Source organism: Ictidomys tridecemlineatus, chromosome 4 (assembly GCF_052094955.1).
Source record: "Ictidomys tridecemlineatus isolate mIctTri1 chromosome 4, mIctTri1.hap1, whole genome shotgun sequence".
In the NCBI taxonomy this organism is placed as follows: Eukaryota; Metazoa; Chordata; class Mammalia; order Rodentia; family Sciuridae; genus Ictidomys; species Ictidomys tridecemlineatus.
Window position 1 is genome coordinate 65,345,517 of NC_135480.1, and position 15,952 is coordinate 65,361,468.

Here is a 15,952-nt window from a genome sequence, read left to right on the forward strand (position 1 = left end):
ACTGGAAAAAAAAAAAGAGAGAGAGAGAGATGAGAATATGGCTCTGTGGTTAAGCACCCAGGGTTCAATCCCAGGTACCCCCCCCCCAAAAAAAAACAATTAGATGGTAGTAATGGATCAATGTTAATTTCCTGATTTAGATGGTTTCACTGTGCTTACATAAGACTGTTCTTATTATACATGAAATATTTGGGGGCTGATGGAGCATGATGACAGCAGCTCATTCTCAAATAATCCAGAAAATAAAAGTTTTTGATTATTTACAAAAAAAAAATTTAATGGAAAAGAAAACAAATGACAAAGATCTGAAATAAAGCAGTAACAGTAGAAGTAGTGAAAGGAGATATTATTCCAGGGTCACATGGCAACACAATGAAGTTAGAGGAAAGGCTGTGACTAGACTCTGAACCTCATATTCCCTTTCTACTATATAGAGCTCATGGAATGCCAAGGAAAATCATTTTCTAAAACTTACGTATCTGGTAATGATTAGATGTCAGGGGTTGTGGTAGAAGAAAAAGAAGATGGCAAGTCTTGAACTGAGTCAAACTGATTTCAAAGACACCAGTCTTTCCAGTGAAGAATATATCCAGAGATTCCCCTATTGATGGGTATGAAACTTAATGATCTCAACTGTTCCTTCAACACTGAGATAATGACTCTTTGTTATTCTAAAAGCCCTTGTTCTGATTTTGGGCCAGACCTATGAGTATCTGAATAACCAGTTGGCTAAATTAGTCTCAGACCTACTGTCTCCTCCAGCGTTCAGAACTGTTTAGGCTATGGGGACAAGCTTAACTGTCAACAAGAGCAAATTTTATCCTTTCTTAAAGTGGACCAATGTGACCCACATTATCAAGACCTTTTCAAAACAAGGGAGAGATATAGAGGAAAAGATCTCTTTACTAATAGGCAGCAAAATACAAGAGAAAGACTCTAGAGTTAGACCTAGTTTTTTATTCCTGACTCTGCCTCTTAGGCTGGTTTTTTAAATGCTCTGAACTAGAAGTTCTTATCTATCAAATGAGGTTAAATAACTATTTTGAAGTGCTGAAAAATGTTAAAAGTACCTACCAAAAGTGCCTAAAATGCAGTTATTTAGCTACATTATTGCTATATTATTTACCACAATTTGCTATTATTTGCTATATTATCTGCATTCTTTTATAACATTTATTAATAATTTGCACTATTCCTTGTATTTGCCTTATTTGTTACATTATTTACATAATTTTGCTGTAATATTTGCAACTCTTAATTTTTGCAAATAATTCACATGTATATGGTTTGCGTGCATCTATATCATTTATACCTCATATAAACATTGAGAAATTATGCAATAGAAATATTATTCTCTTTCAATTTGATAGGAAGCATAAAAAGAAAAAACCGACTTGACCAATCTTAACTGTGAGTAAATAAACAACTAAATGCCAAAATATGTCTTCTCAACTCCCTCTCCAGGGGTCCTTCCCCCTTACAGGGCTTATGCCATGCCGAAGTAAATGGACCTTCTCCCGAGTTATCCCTTTTCACCAGAATATGGAATGAAGAAGACAAATAATCTGAGATGGGAATGCAAGGAAGGCCAACTAAGAAATAAATAAGGCATCTTTTCCCCACTCTGAACTAGAACAGGAATAGTCATCTATGTAGCTGAAACAAAATGGAACTCTTTAGAAGGACCAAGTAAAGAAAGTCCCTCAAAAGCCAAGTAATTTCAAAATATGCTATAACTAGAAAGGATCCTAAACATCATAATATCAAATTTCCTGTGTATAAATGGTGTCACTGATACCTGCAGAAGTAATAACTCACCAGTGTTTAGGAGAATGTGGAGAAATTAGAACTTTCATATAGTGTGGTGGGGTTGTAAAATGGTGCAACCCCTTTGGAAAACATTCTAGAAGTGCCTCAAAAGACTAGACAAAGCATTAACATGTGATCCAGCTATTATAATCCTAGAGATATAACTAAAGTAAATAAAAATATGCATCCACACAAAATTAAATGTGTTTGTATTAGCATTACTTATAATAGCCAAAAAGTAGAAACAACCTCAATAGCCATCAACTAACCAATGAATAAAGTGTGGTATATCTAATAGTATTATCTGGCAATAAAGAAAATTGCATAGATACAAATAAGCAGGATTCTATACAATGGAATATTAATCAGCAAAAAAAAAAGCCAAATATTGTTTAGTAACAAAAAATACATGTTAAAATATGGGTATGTCTTAAACATATTATGCTAAGGGAAAGGAACAATATGGAAAAGATTACATATCATATGATTTCATTCTTAGGAAATGTCCAAGGTAGGCAAATTAAATCTATAGAAATAAAAAGTAAAGCTGAATGTGGTATAATCCCAGGGACTTGGGAAACTGAGACAGGAGGACTGCAAGTTCAAGGCTAGCCTCAGAAACTTAGCAACTTGGTGAGACCCTGTCTCAAAATAAAAAATCAAAAGGGATAGGGATGTAGATCAAAACTAGTCCCGAAACTACAACCAAATTGCTGTATAATCTTGAATAAATCAGACTCTTCTCACTTAATTCCCTTAATTCATTATCAGAGAGACAAAACAACATTGCCTATTAACTCAGAATATTTACAAAAAAAGTAACTACTGTATACAGGCACTGTGCAGAAATACTGTGGTGAACAAAACAGAGTTCCTATGCTTATGGAGCTTACAGGACAGAATATTGAAGATCTCAGATATTAAGTAAATGAACAAGCCAATAACATAATTTGAACTTTTTACACCATCAGTGCAAAGGACTTCCACATCAGGAAGTAAGATGTGGTCAGGAGAGTACATATGCAGAAGAAACCCTTACCAACAAATCCCAGGTTACAAAGCAGAAGTAGCTTCTCTCAGCTCTCCCTCCATCACAATCAGGAGTCAGTGTTTCCTTTTCATTATGTCACCTGACTACCTGCTACTTGGTACAGTTGAAAACATCATTGTCAACCACAAATAAAATGTATACCATCAGTTACCACGAAATCTATAGCACAAGTTCCCTTCTCTTTGAGTCTCAGTTTCTTCAACTATAAAATGGGAATAATACTACCTACTTCACAGTATTGTTCTGAGGATAAAATAGAAAAAAGTGCTCTGAAAATTAAAGTGTTTTATCAGGAAGACAAAAAAAACTCTCAGGGGCCAGTTAAGTACATAACAGTTTCCCTACCTATAAAACCATGGTAACATTAGAACCTATCTTATAGAGTGACTACAAGTATTAAATCAGACAACTTGCAAGTAAGGTACTTAACACAGTCCCTGACACATACTTATAAAAACATTAGCTGCTATTAATTCACTCAACTAACTTTCCCTCAATTTCCTCACCTATGTAAAATAGTGATAATAATAGTACTTAACTCATAGGATTATTATGGGGATTAAATGACTTATTATAATTGAAGACTTAGAATACTGTTATAATATGTGCTATGTAAGTATGAGATTATATTATCATTAGTTTTATATTTTAACTGTCCCCACAATTTATATGCATATAGGCCACTGGTTCTCAACTAGATCAATTTTGGTCCTCAGGAGACATTTGGCAATTTCTAGAGTCATTTTTGATTGTCACAACTATGGGAGGATGGGGAATTCTATTGGCATCTACTGGATAGGAGACGGATGCTACTGAAAGTTCTATAATGCACAGGACAGTCTCACATCTCCAACATTCCCCCAACAAAGAATTATAAAGACCCAAATATCAACAGTTATAAAGTCAGAGAAACTCTAATACAGACTAAACAAACAGAACTTCTATCTTCTGAATCCCTCTGAACTCTTAAGAGTGTATGGGTTTCTTTCTATACTTTATTCAACAGGTATAAACATTTTAGCTCTCCCCTTACTTTAGCAAGACTCCAAATGCACAAATAATTCACAAAATTATTTGTGGGAAAGCCAGGACTGGAAGCCAAGTTTTAGGCTGGTGCTCCTTCCACTAGTTTACCCAAAGATATATCTCAGTTACCTTGCAAGCATTTCCTCTCCTCTCTCCCTTTCCTCCCCTCATTACCACTCCACAGGTTTAAAAAAAATCAATATCTATTTCCTTTCTAACAAAATCAGAAGTCAGATACAGGGCTGACTTCTTTCCCCACACTTCCAGTTGCCTACTTTCCCAAGGATCTGCCCTCCTGGGCTCCAGTCTGGACAGAAAGCCCTTCCTACTTACCTTGCCCAGGGATCCCCTTTCTTACCGGGCTACTAATTTCTCCCAAGGTTAGGCAGGCAGGCGTTCTGCCAGAGAAGTTTAACTTGAGTTGGACAATGTGAATTAACTTCCTTTTCCCAGCCTACAGGAATGAACAGAGCTCAGGGAGGGGCCAAAGGCAAGTTGTAACAGCTTACATTGGACTTTCTCCCCAGGAAGTGGCTTTAAAGAGAAAAAAAACTCTATCTTGGCGAGAAAAACACTGGAGAAAAGATATTTAAGAGAAAAGACGTTATGGGCTTTATAGAGCTCCCAGTCACATATTGGACATCTCAAATATTTCTCTCTTTTAATTCTTACCAGTATTTCAAGGACAAATGCCCACTTCTTGGAAAAGGAAATTATTAAGCAAATATTCATTAAGTGCCAGTCAATGTAGTAATCTTACTTCATTTAATCTTCACAGCTTCTGAGGCAATTATTATTCCCTTTTTAGAGATGAAAAAGTTGAGATTAGAGAAGTTAGGTAACTTGCCTTAAGTCACTCAGACCACAGTAGCAGAGCTGAAAATTTATTCCCTTATGTTTTAGACATCAGGAAACTAAACTCCTGTGATAGTTAATTTCATGTGTCAGCCTGACTGGCCACAGGCTGTACAGATTAAACTGTTTTGCTTTTTTTTTTCCCTGGGTATGTCTGTGAGGGTGTTTCAGGATGAGATTAGTATTTGAATCAGAAGACTGTGTAGGTGGGCATCTGCTTAGGAACTGAATTTGCTCCTGCCTGTATGCTTGATCTGAGACATCTCAGCTCTTCTCCAGGTCTTCAGACTTGGACTAAAATTCATCACTGGCTCTCCTGATTTTCTAGCTCACAAATGGCAAACCATGGAACTGCTCAGTCTCCATAATTGCATGAACCAAATATTTATGATTAAAAACAGGGTAAGGGGTATCATACTGTTTGTTTTTCTGGACAAATATAGCTCTTAACTACTTAAACTGTTGTTGTTTTAATATTTTTTGATTGTAGGCAGACATAATACCTTTATTTTATTTATTTATTTTTATGTAGTGCTGAAGATCAAACCCAGTGCCTCACACATGCCATGTGAGCACTCTACTGCTAAGCCACAATCCCAGCCCTCTGTTGTTGTTTCAAATAAAAGTTTTTAATTTTATTGGAAACAGGTTTGTTTTTAAGTATAGGTATTTAGCCACAGTTTAGCCTTTTATACTGCATGGACTTTCAAGAGTTGTTATATGGTAATACAGTCAGAATCTCTCTGCTTCTAAAACCCATGAACTGAGGGTCCGGAATCTTTCAAATATTAAATTAAATATTGAAGTCTCATTACAACATTTCCTCACGTATAACACATCATCTAACACATGATTCTTATATACTTGTTTTTTCTCATCTCCTAAGTTCCTAAAGTTTAATGTTATCCAAAATTAATCAATATACAAATATACCTTATTTGTATATTGATTAATTTATCATATGTCTTCCCTGTGAACAAAGTTACAGAGATATGAAGGTCACTGGCACTGGCTCTTTCTGCCTATGGTGAGAAGCTCGAACATCTTGCAGGAAAGGGAAATAGAACTTTCTACTGGGGATTATCATGCCACATTTGATGTGGGAATGTTAAGTGAGTCTCTCAGGTGGTAGGATTTCAATATTGCTCATTTTTTTTTTAAGAGAGAGAGAGAATCTTTTTTTTTTTTTTGGTTTTCGGTGGACACAACATCTTTTTTTTTTATTTTATTTTTATGTGGTGCTGAGGATCGAACACGCACGCCAGGCAAGCACACTACCACTTGAGCCATATCCCCAGCCCAATATTGCTCATTTCTTATCTTTGTGGTGGCTAGGTACAGGACACCAGACAAAGTAAATAATAAGACTAATCGAGGACTTCAAGGAGACAGGCACCATGGCACACATCTGAAGCCCCAGCTATTCCACAGGCCAAGACAGGAGGAACTTCTGAGCCCAGGAGTCCAAGACCAACCTGGGTAACATAACAAGACTATCTTAAAAAACAAAAACAAAGGACATCAAGGAAGAAATGTTGTGGTTAGAGTTAGAAAGCAGATAAGTTTAATTGATATGGAGTCTCTATAGTTATGGTAGATGATACTAAAAGGATATATTGAGACCAGATTATGGAAATAAAGGCCAGACCAAAGATGTGGACATTCAGCAAATAATGGTAAATTAGTATTTTACCAAAATCAAGCTAGTGATAAGCAGTTTAAATTAGAACTAGGAAGGCCTTCTAAAGATTACTTAGGTACTTGAATACTCAACTTTTTTTTTTTTTGAGAGAGAATTTTTTTAATATTTATTTTTTAGTTTTCGGTGGACACAACATCTTTATTTTATTTTTGTGTGGTGCTGAGGATCGAACCCAGGGCCCCACGCATGCCAGGCGAGCACGCTACCGCTTGAGCCACATCCCCAGCCCAATACTCAACTTTTTTAAAGATAATTTTTCCCTTCTTTTAACATATTTTATACCTGTTATCTGTATCATATGTTAATATTAAGCAATTAAATTCAGCCTTGTCTTTCAGTCTTATTACTTAGCTGCACATGCATCAGAAAATTTGTTCTAGATCTTGTACTAGGTCCTAAGAATAAAAGATGTAAATATCAGGCAGTCTATTCCTTAAAATAGTTTTTTAAACTGTTTTGACTCCAACTTACAATAAGAATGCATTTTATATTGGTAATTAGTACACACAGGTGTGCAAGTGCTCGCACACACACAGAAAAATCAATAAACATAAAACTACAACAAAAGTTTCACAAAATAATCCTTGCTCTTTCCACATACAATATATTCTGACATTTTCTCTGTGGGAGTCTATTGACTTTTTCTTTTAATTTTTTTAAGTTGTTGATAGACCTTTATTTATTTATACATAGTGCTGAGAATTGAACCCAGTACCTCACACATGCCAGGCAAGTGCGCTACCTCTAAGCCCCAGCCCCAAGCCCTCTATATGACTTTTTAAAAATGCCAGTCCAACCTACAATTTAAATCCACAACTCAAGGGTATGACTTACAGTTTGAAAACAACTTGAGAAACTCCTAGGTCAAAAGGGAAGATAAGGCATGAGTAACAAAAATAATTACAAAAGGGCTGAGGCTGTGGCTCAGTTGTAGAGCACTTGCCTGGCATGCATGAGGCACTGGGTTCGATCCTCAGCACCACATAAAAATAAACAAACAAAATAAAAGCATTCTGTCCATTTACAACTACAAAATATTTTTAAAATAATAATAATTACAATAACACTAGCTAAAATTTTAGGTACTGAACAGTCTGATCCAACCCAAGAACCAGCCCAGGTCTGCTGTCTAAATCAACTGTCTAAATTTTTTTCACCATACCATACTGCCAATGCAGTATGGGAATTTCTAAACTGAGGGACACTTCCATAAGGAGTATTTTAGTCAGCTTTTTCACTGCTTTATCAAAAGACCTGACAAGAGCAATTAGAGAAGGAAAAGTTTATTTGGGGGCTCACAGTTTCAGAAGTCTCACTGCACAGGCAGCCGGCTCCATTCCTAGGGGCTCAATGTGAGGCAGAATATCATGGCAGAAGAATGTGGTAGAGGAAAGCGGCTCAAGTCATGATAATTAGAAAGCAGAAAGAGACTTCACTGGCCAGATACAAAATACATACCCCAAAGACATGCCCCCAATGTCTACCTCCTCCAGCCATACCTTACCTGCTTTCATTTAATCCCCATTAGGGGATTAATTCACTGACTGGGTTAAGGCTCCCATACCCAATCATTGCACCTCTGAATGTTCTTGCATTGTCTCACACAAGCTTTCGGGGGGCACCTCATATCTAAATTATAACAAGGAGTAAAGGATAAGGAGATGAAGAGGGATATGAAGAAACTTTATAAAAGTGAAGATTTATGAGTTATGACTTGAGGTAGGGATTTTCCATATTTTGGCAGAAGGAAGAAGGGATTCAGAATGCAGCATCTTACTTACTTACCTACCTCCAAAATAAGTCTTTAAGCTTCTATAGGTGCTTAAATGTGTGTGGATGAAACCCTTTATCTTACAGCTTGACAATTTTAGAATGAAATTTATAAGGTTTTTTTCTTTCTTTCTTTCTTTCTTTCTTTCTTTTTTTTTTTTTTTTTTTGGTACTGGGGATTGAAGCCAGGGACACTTTACCACTGTGCTATATCCCCAGCCCTTTACAATTTTTATTTTGAGACAGGGTCTCACCAAGTTGCTTATGGCCTTGCTAAGTTGCTGAGGCTAGCCTGGTTGAATGCCCTTGAGTCCAATCCTAGGTACCCTAAAAAGAAAGAAGAAAAGAAAAAGTCCTTTGTGTTGGACTTTCCCTGGTAAGAGTTCAAGCAGTTGGGATAAGAACACCATAATCCAAGTGTCTGATTCTAATATGACAAAGCTTGGAGGCAAAACTCTTCAGAAGCATTAACACTGTTTCAGGTCAAAGCTTAGCTCATACACCTTGCCCAGGATAGTGTGAAAGAAGCAGCTTTTCATCCTTTTTTAGAACAGAACATGCCAAGAGGTAGGTGTTGTTACATCTGCTAACCAGCTGAAATGAATTCATTTTTAAAATGCCAAAATTATAGGATTGCCTACAATTCCAATTAAGGCATTAAAGATTCTAGAGCAATTTCTTAATACATAGCAATTATACAAGTGCCACAGCTATTTGCTAATCATTCCACCATGTGCCCAACGGAATTCTTGTCCATCACAGAATTAAACACAACTACATACTCAATTTGTGTGTCTGTGATGTGTGTACAGAAAGAATATTGAATTGGGAGTCAGAAGAATATTCCTAAATACAGCTCAAGCTTTAGAGTCAGCAAACCTGGGTTTGAATGCCAGGTTAAAAGTTTCTTTATCTCTCTGGGCTTCAATGACCTCATATGTAAAAGGGGCATGATGCCTATGTCAGAGACCTGTTGTGAAGATTAAGTGAAAATCTCTCTTAGGCAAGTTGCTTGGCAGTGAGGCAACTGCTCAATATATGTTAGTTTCCTCTTTTATCAATCACCTGATACATTCTGGGTACTTCTAACATTAGAAAGGCTAATTATTTTGAGGAAATGTTTAAGGAGACAGGATATATGAATAAGCAATTATAATGCAGTATAATACAAAATATACATTACAATAAATGCTGTCATTAAATTAATTTAAAAGGAAATGTCTTCTCTGTAGGTGGTAAAATTAACCCAGAGAACACAAGAGAGAAACTCTTATCTACTGGCTAAGGAACCTAGGCTTTCTCTTCCTCTTTGAGGACAAGACTTGACCTGATGGGCTTTTGGTGTAACCAGGTTTGAGGAAGGTGCTTCCTCCACTTCCTGAGGCCTTGCACAACTCAATTCAACCTCAAATGGGAACACTAGCCCTCACAGAAACAGCTTTAAAAATAAATAAAGAAAGAAAGAAGGCAATGGACTTTAAAGGCAACTAGGCAGTGGGCTTAAAGGGAACAGAGGGGCTACAGAACATTAGAGGCATCAACTCTTGATACCATATTAATGGAGGAAGAAATGGACAGTTACAAGACCATCATCTAAATGTCTTGAGTTATCAGGGACCAAAGAGGTCATTCAATTCAACAAGTCTTCATCCATAAAGAGAAACTGAAGCTCAAAGAGGGAACCCAGCAGGTAGAACTAGACCTAAAACAACACTGTATAGTTCAGTGTTGTATCATGTTGCATTTTCTCAAGAAAACACAGTGAAAGTGTTAGTTTTCCCAATGCAACACCAAGATCTTTTTGTTGTTTTGTGTTTTTTAGTGATAGTGGAGATGGAACACAGGGCCTCGGGCAAGCACTTTATAACTTGGCTAACTCCTCACCACCACCACCCCAAGTTTTTGCTTATTTGTTTAGTTTTGTTTTGTTTTGAGAATCAAGACCTCAATATGTTGCTCAGGCTAGCCTAGAACTCCCAAGGTCCAGCAATCCTCCTGCCTCAGCTTCCACAGTAACTGTAACTACAGGTATGTGCCACTGCATTCAGCTTAGATCTTAAAGCTTATAATGGTTTTGTTAGTTACCCTTATTGGTTTCTGGAATGAATAATTCTTTTTTTTTTTTTTATTGATTGTTCAAAACATTACAGAGCTCAAGACATATCATCTTTCATACATTCGACTCAATTGGGTTTTGAACTCCCCAAATACATAATACAGACTCACTTCTGTTACATACTCACATTTTTACATAATGGCATATTAGTGACTGTTGTATTCTGCTACCTTTCCTATCCCCTACTATCCCCCCTCCCCTCCCCTCCCCTCCCATCTTCCCTCTCTACCTCCTCTGCTGTTATTCAATTCTCTCCCCTTTTTTCCCCCCACCCCCTTGCCCCTCATAACCTCTTATAATTTTGTGTATCACTGAAGGTCTCCTACCATTTCCATATGTTTTCCCTTCTCTCTTCCTTTCTCTCCCCCCATTCGTCTTAGTTTGCTGGTAGTCTTTTCCTCATGCTCAAGAAACTTTTTTTTTTTTGGTCCCATAATTCATTTAAAAATTCACTAGACACCAAGAACATTGACGCAACGCCCATAATCCCAGCAGCTCAGGTGGCTAAGGCAGGATGGTGAGTTCAAAGCCAGCCTTAGCAAACCTGAAGCACTAAACAACTCAGTGAGACCCTGTCTCTAAAAAAAATACAAAAACAGGGCTGAGGATGTGGCTCAAACCTGGTTATTCCAAAAGCCTTAGCAAACGTGAGGCACTAAACAACTCAGTGAGACCCTGTCTCTAAAAAAATACAAAACAGGGCTGAGGATGTGGCTCAGTGGTTGAGTGCCCCTGATTTCAATCCCTGATACCCTCCCCCCAAAAAATTCACTAGACAATTAGGGTTTCCCCAGGCAAATAATGTGGACTAAGAAAGTTTCTCAATACCTACATTCCAAATGCATTTTACTCTTTGAGTCTGTCTATGACTCTCCAATGTAGTAAACATCCAATAATAAGTATTCTGATTCTCATATATATATATATATCCATATATTCATATATATATACGTGTGTGTGTATACATATATATATATATATATATAATGTGTATAATATATATTTATTTAAAATGCTAGAGAGGATGTGGAGGATAAGGTACCTTTATACACTATTTTGGGGAATGTAAATTAAATTAGTAAAGCCACTATGGAAAACAGAATGAAGGGTCCTCAGAAACTGAAAATAGATCTATCACATAACATCACTATACACTCCTGCATATTTACCAGAAGGAAATGAAGCATACAAAAGAGATACGTGCATGTCCATGTTTATTGCAACATTATTCACAATAGCCAAGATATGGAATCAGCCTAAGCACCTATCAACACATAAATGGATTTTAAAATATGGTATATATACACAAGGGAGTTTTATTCATAAAGAATGAAATCACATCATTTACTGAAAAATGGATGCAACAGATGATCGTGCTAAGCAAAATTAGCCAGACACAGAAAGATAAGCATTGCATGTTTTCTCTCATACGTGGAAACTTAAAAAGAAAAGAAAAAAAAAAGATGACTGGGAAATAGAAGGCAAGACTATTAGGGAAGGAGACAGGAGGAGAGAAGGGAAGGGGGAAAAAGAAGAGTGGGACAGGTGGATATATTCAAAGAATGATATGTACTTGTATGGAAATGCCACAATGAGACCCATTATATGATTTTAATATAATTGAATGAGTATAATTTTTTAAAATAAAAGAAACGATATACTGTTTCACCCTCTATGCTGAAAGGGAACACAGATTTGAACCAGTCAAAATCCCTACCTTCAAGGAGCTCCATTCTGCTCGGGCATTGCAATCAGTGATTGTCTGTTAGTCATAAAGGCCTGGGTTTAAATTCTGGATCTACCCATTAGTAGCTAAGGTAAGTCATTTCCTTTAAATAAACTCTAGACTCCTTATCTGTAAAACTGAGGGCAATATCATCAGTCTAAGTTAAAGTGTTACTTATGAGTAGTTGTTGAGATGATGTATTTAAAGGACACAGCAGAATGTGTAATTCATAATTTACACTCTGTTTATTTACCACATTAATGGCTTATATGAGATTATCCTTTGGGAGGGTAATGGGAAGCAAAGAATTTCTCAGCATTATGTTTTCCCATAATCTTGGACCCCTTAAGGAAACAATGTTCATGTTCTCAGGCTCTTGTGCATTAGCACCACAAACCCCACCCTAGTGTTAAAAACCAGAAAGAGGAAACTGGCAGGTCCCACACAATGACTATGGCTATAGGAAATACATGTCTGGCCCAACCAAGTTTGCAAAGGAAAACCAGCAGTGGAATAAAACTTAAAAATCCAAGACCTAAAACCCTCCAAATCTATAACATGAAAAAGTAGAAAAGCCTGGTTCAAAAATGTTAAAAACTGGAAAAACATGATTAAATACAACTATCTCTGCAAGACAGAGGCAAAGTGAGAGATCAGAAACCTTTAGGGATTAATGGAATTCTATGAGTCACAAAGTTCTCTATTTCAGACAGACATTCTTTCAATAAAAATATATAACAATGACCAGGTATAGTGGCACACATCTATAATCCAGCTACTCAGTAGACTCAAGCAGGAGAATCACAAGTTCCAGGCCAGCCTGGGCAACTTAGTGAGATCCTCTCTCAAAATAAAATAATTAAAATAAACAGCTAGGTGTAACTCAGTGGTATAGTGCTCGTCCAGTACGTGTAAGGCCCTAGATTTCATACCCAGTATCACCAAAAAAAAGAAAAAGAAAAAAAAAAGTGTGTGTATGTATATTTATACACACGTAATGTCTACACACACACACACACACACACACACACACACACGTGTACATATGTCATAGTGTTTGGAGCAGTAAAGAACATAGACAGGCATGGTTCCAACTTGGAAGGCATTTATATTCTCAGACACTGAGATCATAATGAAAAAAATATCACCACTAAGATCCTGATATATTGGTATTCGGGGTCTACACCCAGGGGTGACCAAAAGTAGTACCGTTTTTCCCATTTCCATTCTCCCTCCAAAGTTCTCCAGTTACCAAATTTCCTCCTCCTCTTTTCAATCCACTTACAATAAAACTTATTGTCTCTAGTGTGCATTCCCTGGGTGGAAGAGTTTGCCTAAGTAAGGGCCACTGGAGTTTAGACTAGAAACCTGACTAACAGCAAAGCCCGTCCTTACCTCACCTACAGCTCCAGAACTAAACTCCCCAAATTCATTTTTAAAATTAAAGAAGAGTCAGGTTGTAGTGGCACACATCTGTAATCCCAGATGCTTGGAAGACTGAGGCAGGAGGAACACAAGTTCAAGGTCAGCCACAGCAAGTTAGCAAGATCCTCTCTCAAAATAAAGATACATATAAATATAAATATAAAAAGGGCTAAGGATGCAGTTCAGTGGTAAAGCATCCCTGGACTCAATCCCCAGTACCAGGGGTGGAAAAAAAAAATCAATAGTAAAGGGCTGGGGATGTAACTCTGTAGTGGAGTATTTGACTAGCAAGGGCAAAGCCCTTGGTTCAATCCCCACTGCTGCAAAAATAAATAAATAAAACCACAGAAGAACAAGTTCGGCTATCTTTAAGACTTTATAGGAGGGTTGAGGCTGTGACTCAGTGGTAGACGCTTGCCTAGAACATGTGAGGCACTGGGTTCGATCCTCAGCACCACATAAAAATAATACATCAAACCTAAGCATAAATATACACGTTAACTTGTTTCTTTGAGTCTTCATTTCCTTCTTAAGGTTCCCATGCCACATAAAAACTACATTAAATAGGGGGTGGGGTTATGGCTCAGCAGTAGAGTGCTTGCCTTGCATGTGTGAGGCGCTGGGTTTGATCCTCAGCACCATATAAATAAATAAAATAAAGGTATTGTGTTATGTACAACTAAAAATAATTTTTTAAACATCTTAAATAAACCTGTGTAGTTTTTGCTGGTTAATCTGTCTTTTGTTATAGTGACCTCTGCTATTAGACAAACAATGGGAAGAGAAGATATTTCTTTTCCTTAAACATCCTCAAAACAACAAAAGAGCTATTATTATCCCAATTTTACAAAGTATGTAGAAATGAAGTGAATTCCCCCAAATCACATACCTAATAGAGATGAAGCTGATTTGTAAGCAAACTGGGCATCTCCACTTTAAAGTCATCATTTTGGTTTTTGCATTGCATCTCACATTTTATTTTCATAATAACCCTATGAGGCAGGTAAAAGAGATATCATAATAATCTCATGTTACAAAGGAGAAAACCAATGCTTAAAGAAGTGATATTACTTTCTCAGGAACAAGTCAGTAGGTGGAAGAACCATGGTTTGTACATAAATCTCTTGCCCTCAAATCTGTAGTCTTTATCCTATTCCACATTTCATCTTATACTGTGCCTTGCAGGAGGGTGCAGCAGAAATACACTTAAGTCAGAAGTCTGAGCTGTGGCCCTGACTCTTTTAACTTATATATAATTTGAATGAATTATTTTTCCTATCTTGACCTCCATTTTCTTATCCATAAAATTAGGATGTTGGATTAGATCATTCCTAATGTTCCTTTCAGCTGGAAATCTAACTTGTACCAAGTTTATAAGAAGCTATTTCTTTAATTTCCTTGACACCCAATAGTAACTTTCTAAAAGAAAATAATATGTATGTATTTATGGTATAGATAAGGCAGGAAGTGCTCAGCACTACAGAGTAGAAATTATCCATTGAATTTCATGCCTTCCTTCCTCAAATGCCCAAGATGTAAACAAAGAATAGGCCACAGTCACCTAATAACACAATGTTGGCAAATCTAATAACATTTCAAGCACACTAAGGAGTGAAAGATGTGTTCATGGTGAGGCCCTTTCTCCCTCTGCTGGATTTATATTTTTATTCAGTAATCTCTCTTCCTAGGTTGGGACATCAGCTCTGCTTCACTTATAGCAGAATATAAATACCATCAGATCTAAACAATGTACAAATTTTTTTTTGACTAAATAATGTTACAGAACCAAAAACAATGACATTTAACCCAAGATATAAGTTTTTCCCTGCCAAGAAATTGGAAAAGGGTAAAACTGGAATACACACAACTTTGGGCAAATTCCCTGTGTGTCCTAGTTTCTTTAAATATAAGTAAGAGAGAGCCCAAACTGATTCTAAACAGCTTACTCACTAGACCCTAATAAGTATTCTATATTTAGAAAATATGAAATGCATAAAAAAACAAAATTTGGGGGGCTGGGGATGTGGCTCAGTGGTAGCGCGCTCGCCTGGCATGCGTGCGGCCCGGGTTCGATCCTCAGCACCACATACAAACAAAGATGTTGTGCCTGCTGAAAACTAAAAAATAAAGATTAAAAAATTCTCTCTCTCTCTCTCTCTCTCTCTCTCTCTCTCTCTCTCTCTGTGTGTGTGTGTGTGTGTGTGTGTGTGTGTGTGTGTGTGTCTCACTCTCTCTTTAAAAAAAAAATTGGGGGGAAAGGGTATTGTGGTACAAATTAAAAACAATATCACAGAATAAAATATAAAGAAATGAGCTATGCTGCCAAGGCAGAATATAAAATATGTATGGCCACAACACCCTGAATACATATTAGACATAAGCAAAAAGAAACCTCTATATCCCTTTGACAGCTGAAGTAAATAATTCATGTAAAGCTGCAGGATAAGACCCCAGAGGCAGAACCTGTATTCA

General features: G+C 36.9%; 1 protein-coding gene across 5 annotated transcripts in view; it reads right to left on the reverse strand.

The window, feature by feature from the left end:
- Pak1 (p21 (RAC1) activated kinase 1) overlaps nt 1–15,952 on the reverse strand; it is a 141,213-nt gene that overhangs the window by 97,808 nt on the left and 27,453 nt on the right. The window contains exon 1 of one of the 5 annotated variants that reach the window (XM_078046727.1): nt 4,220–4,338. The exons of 3 other annotated variants lie outside the window; for them this stretch is intronic. The gene's annotated coding sequence lies outside the window, so the exon portion shown is untranslated. Of the gene's footprint in view, nt 1–4,219; nt 4,339–15,952 lie in introns of those variants that run through there. One more of the 5 variants, XM_078046729.1, reaches the window with a different exon arrangement.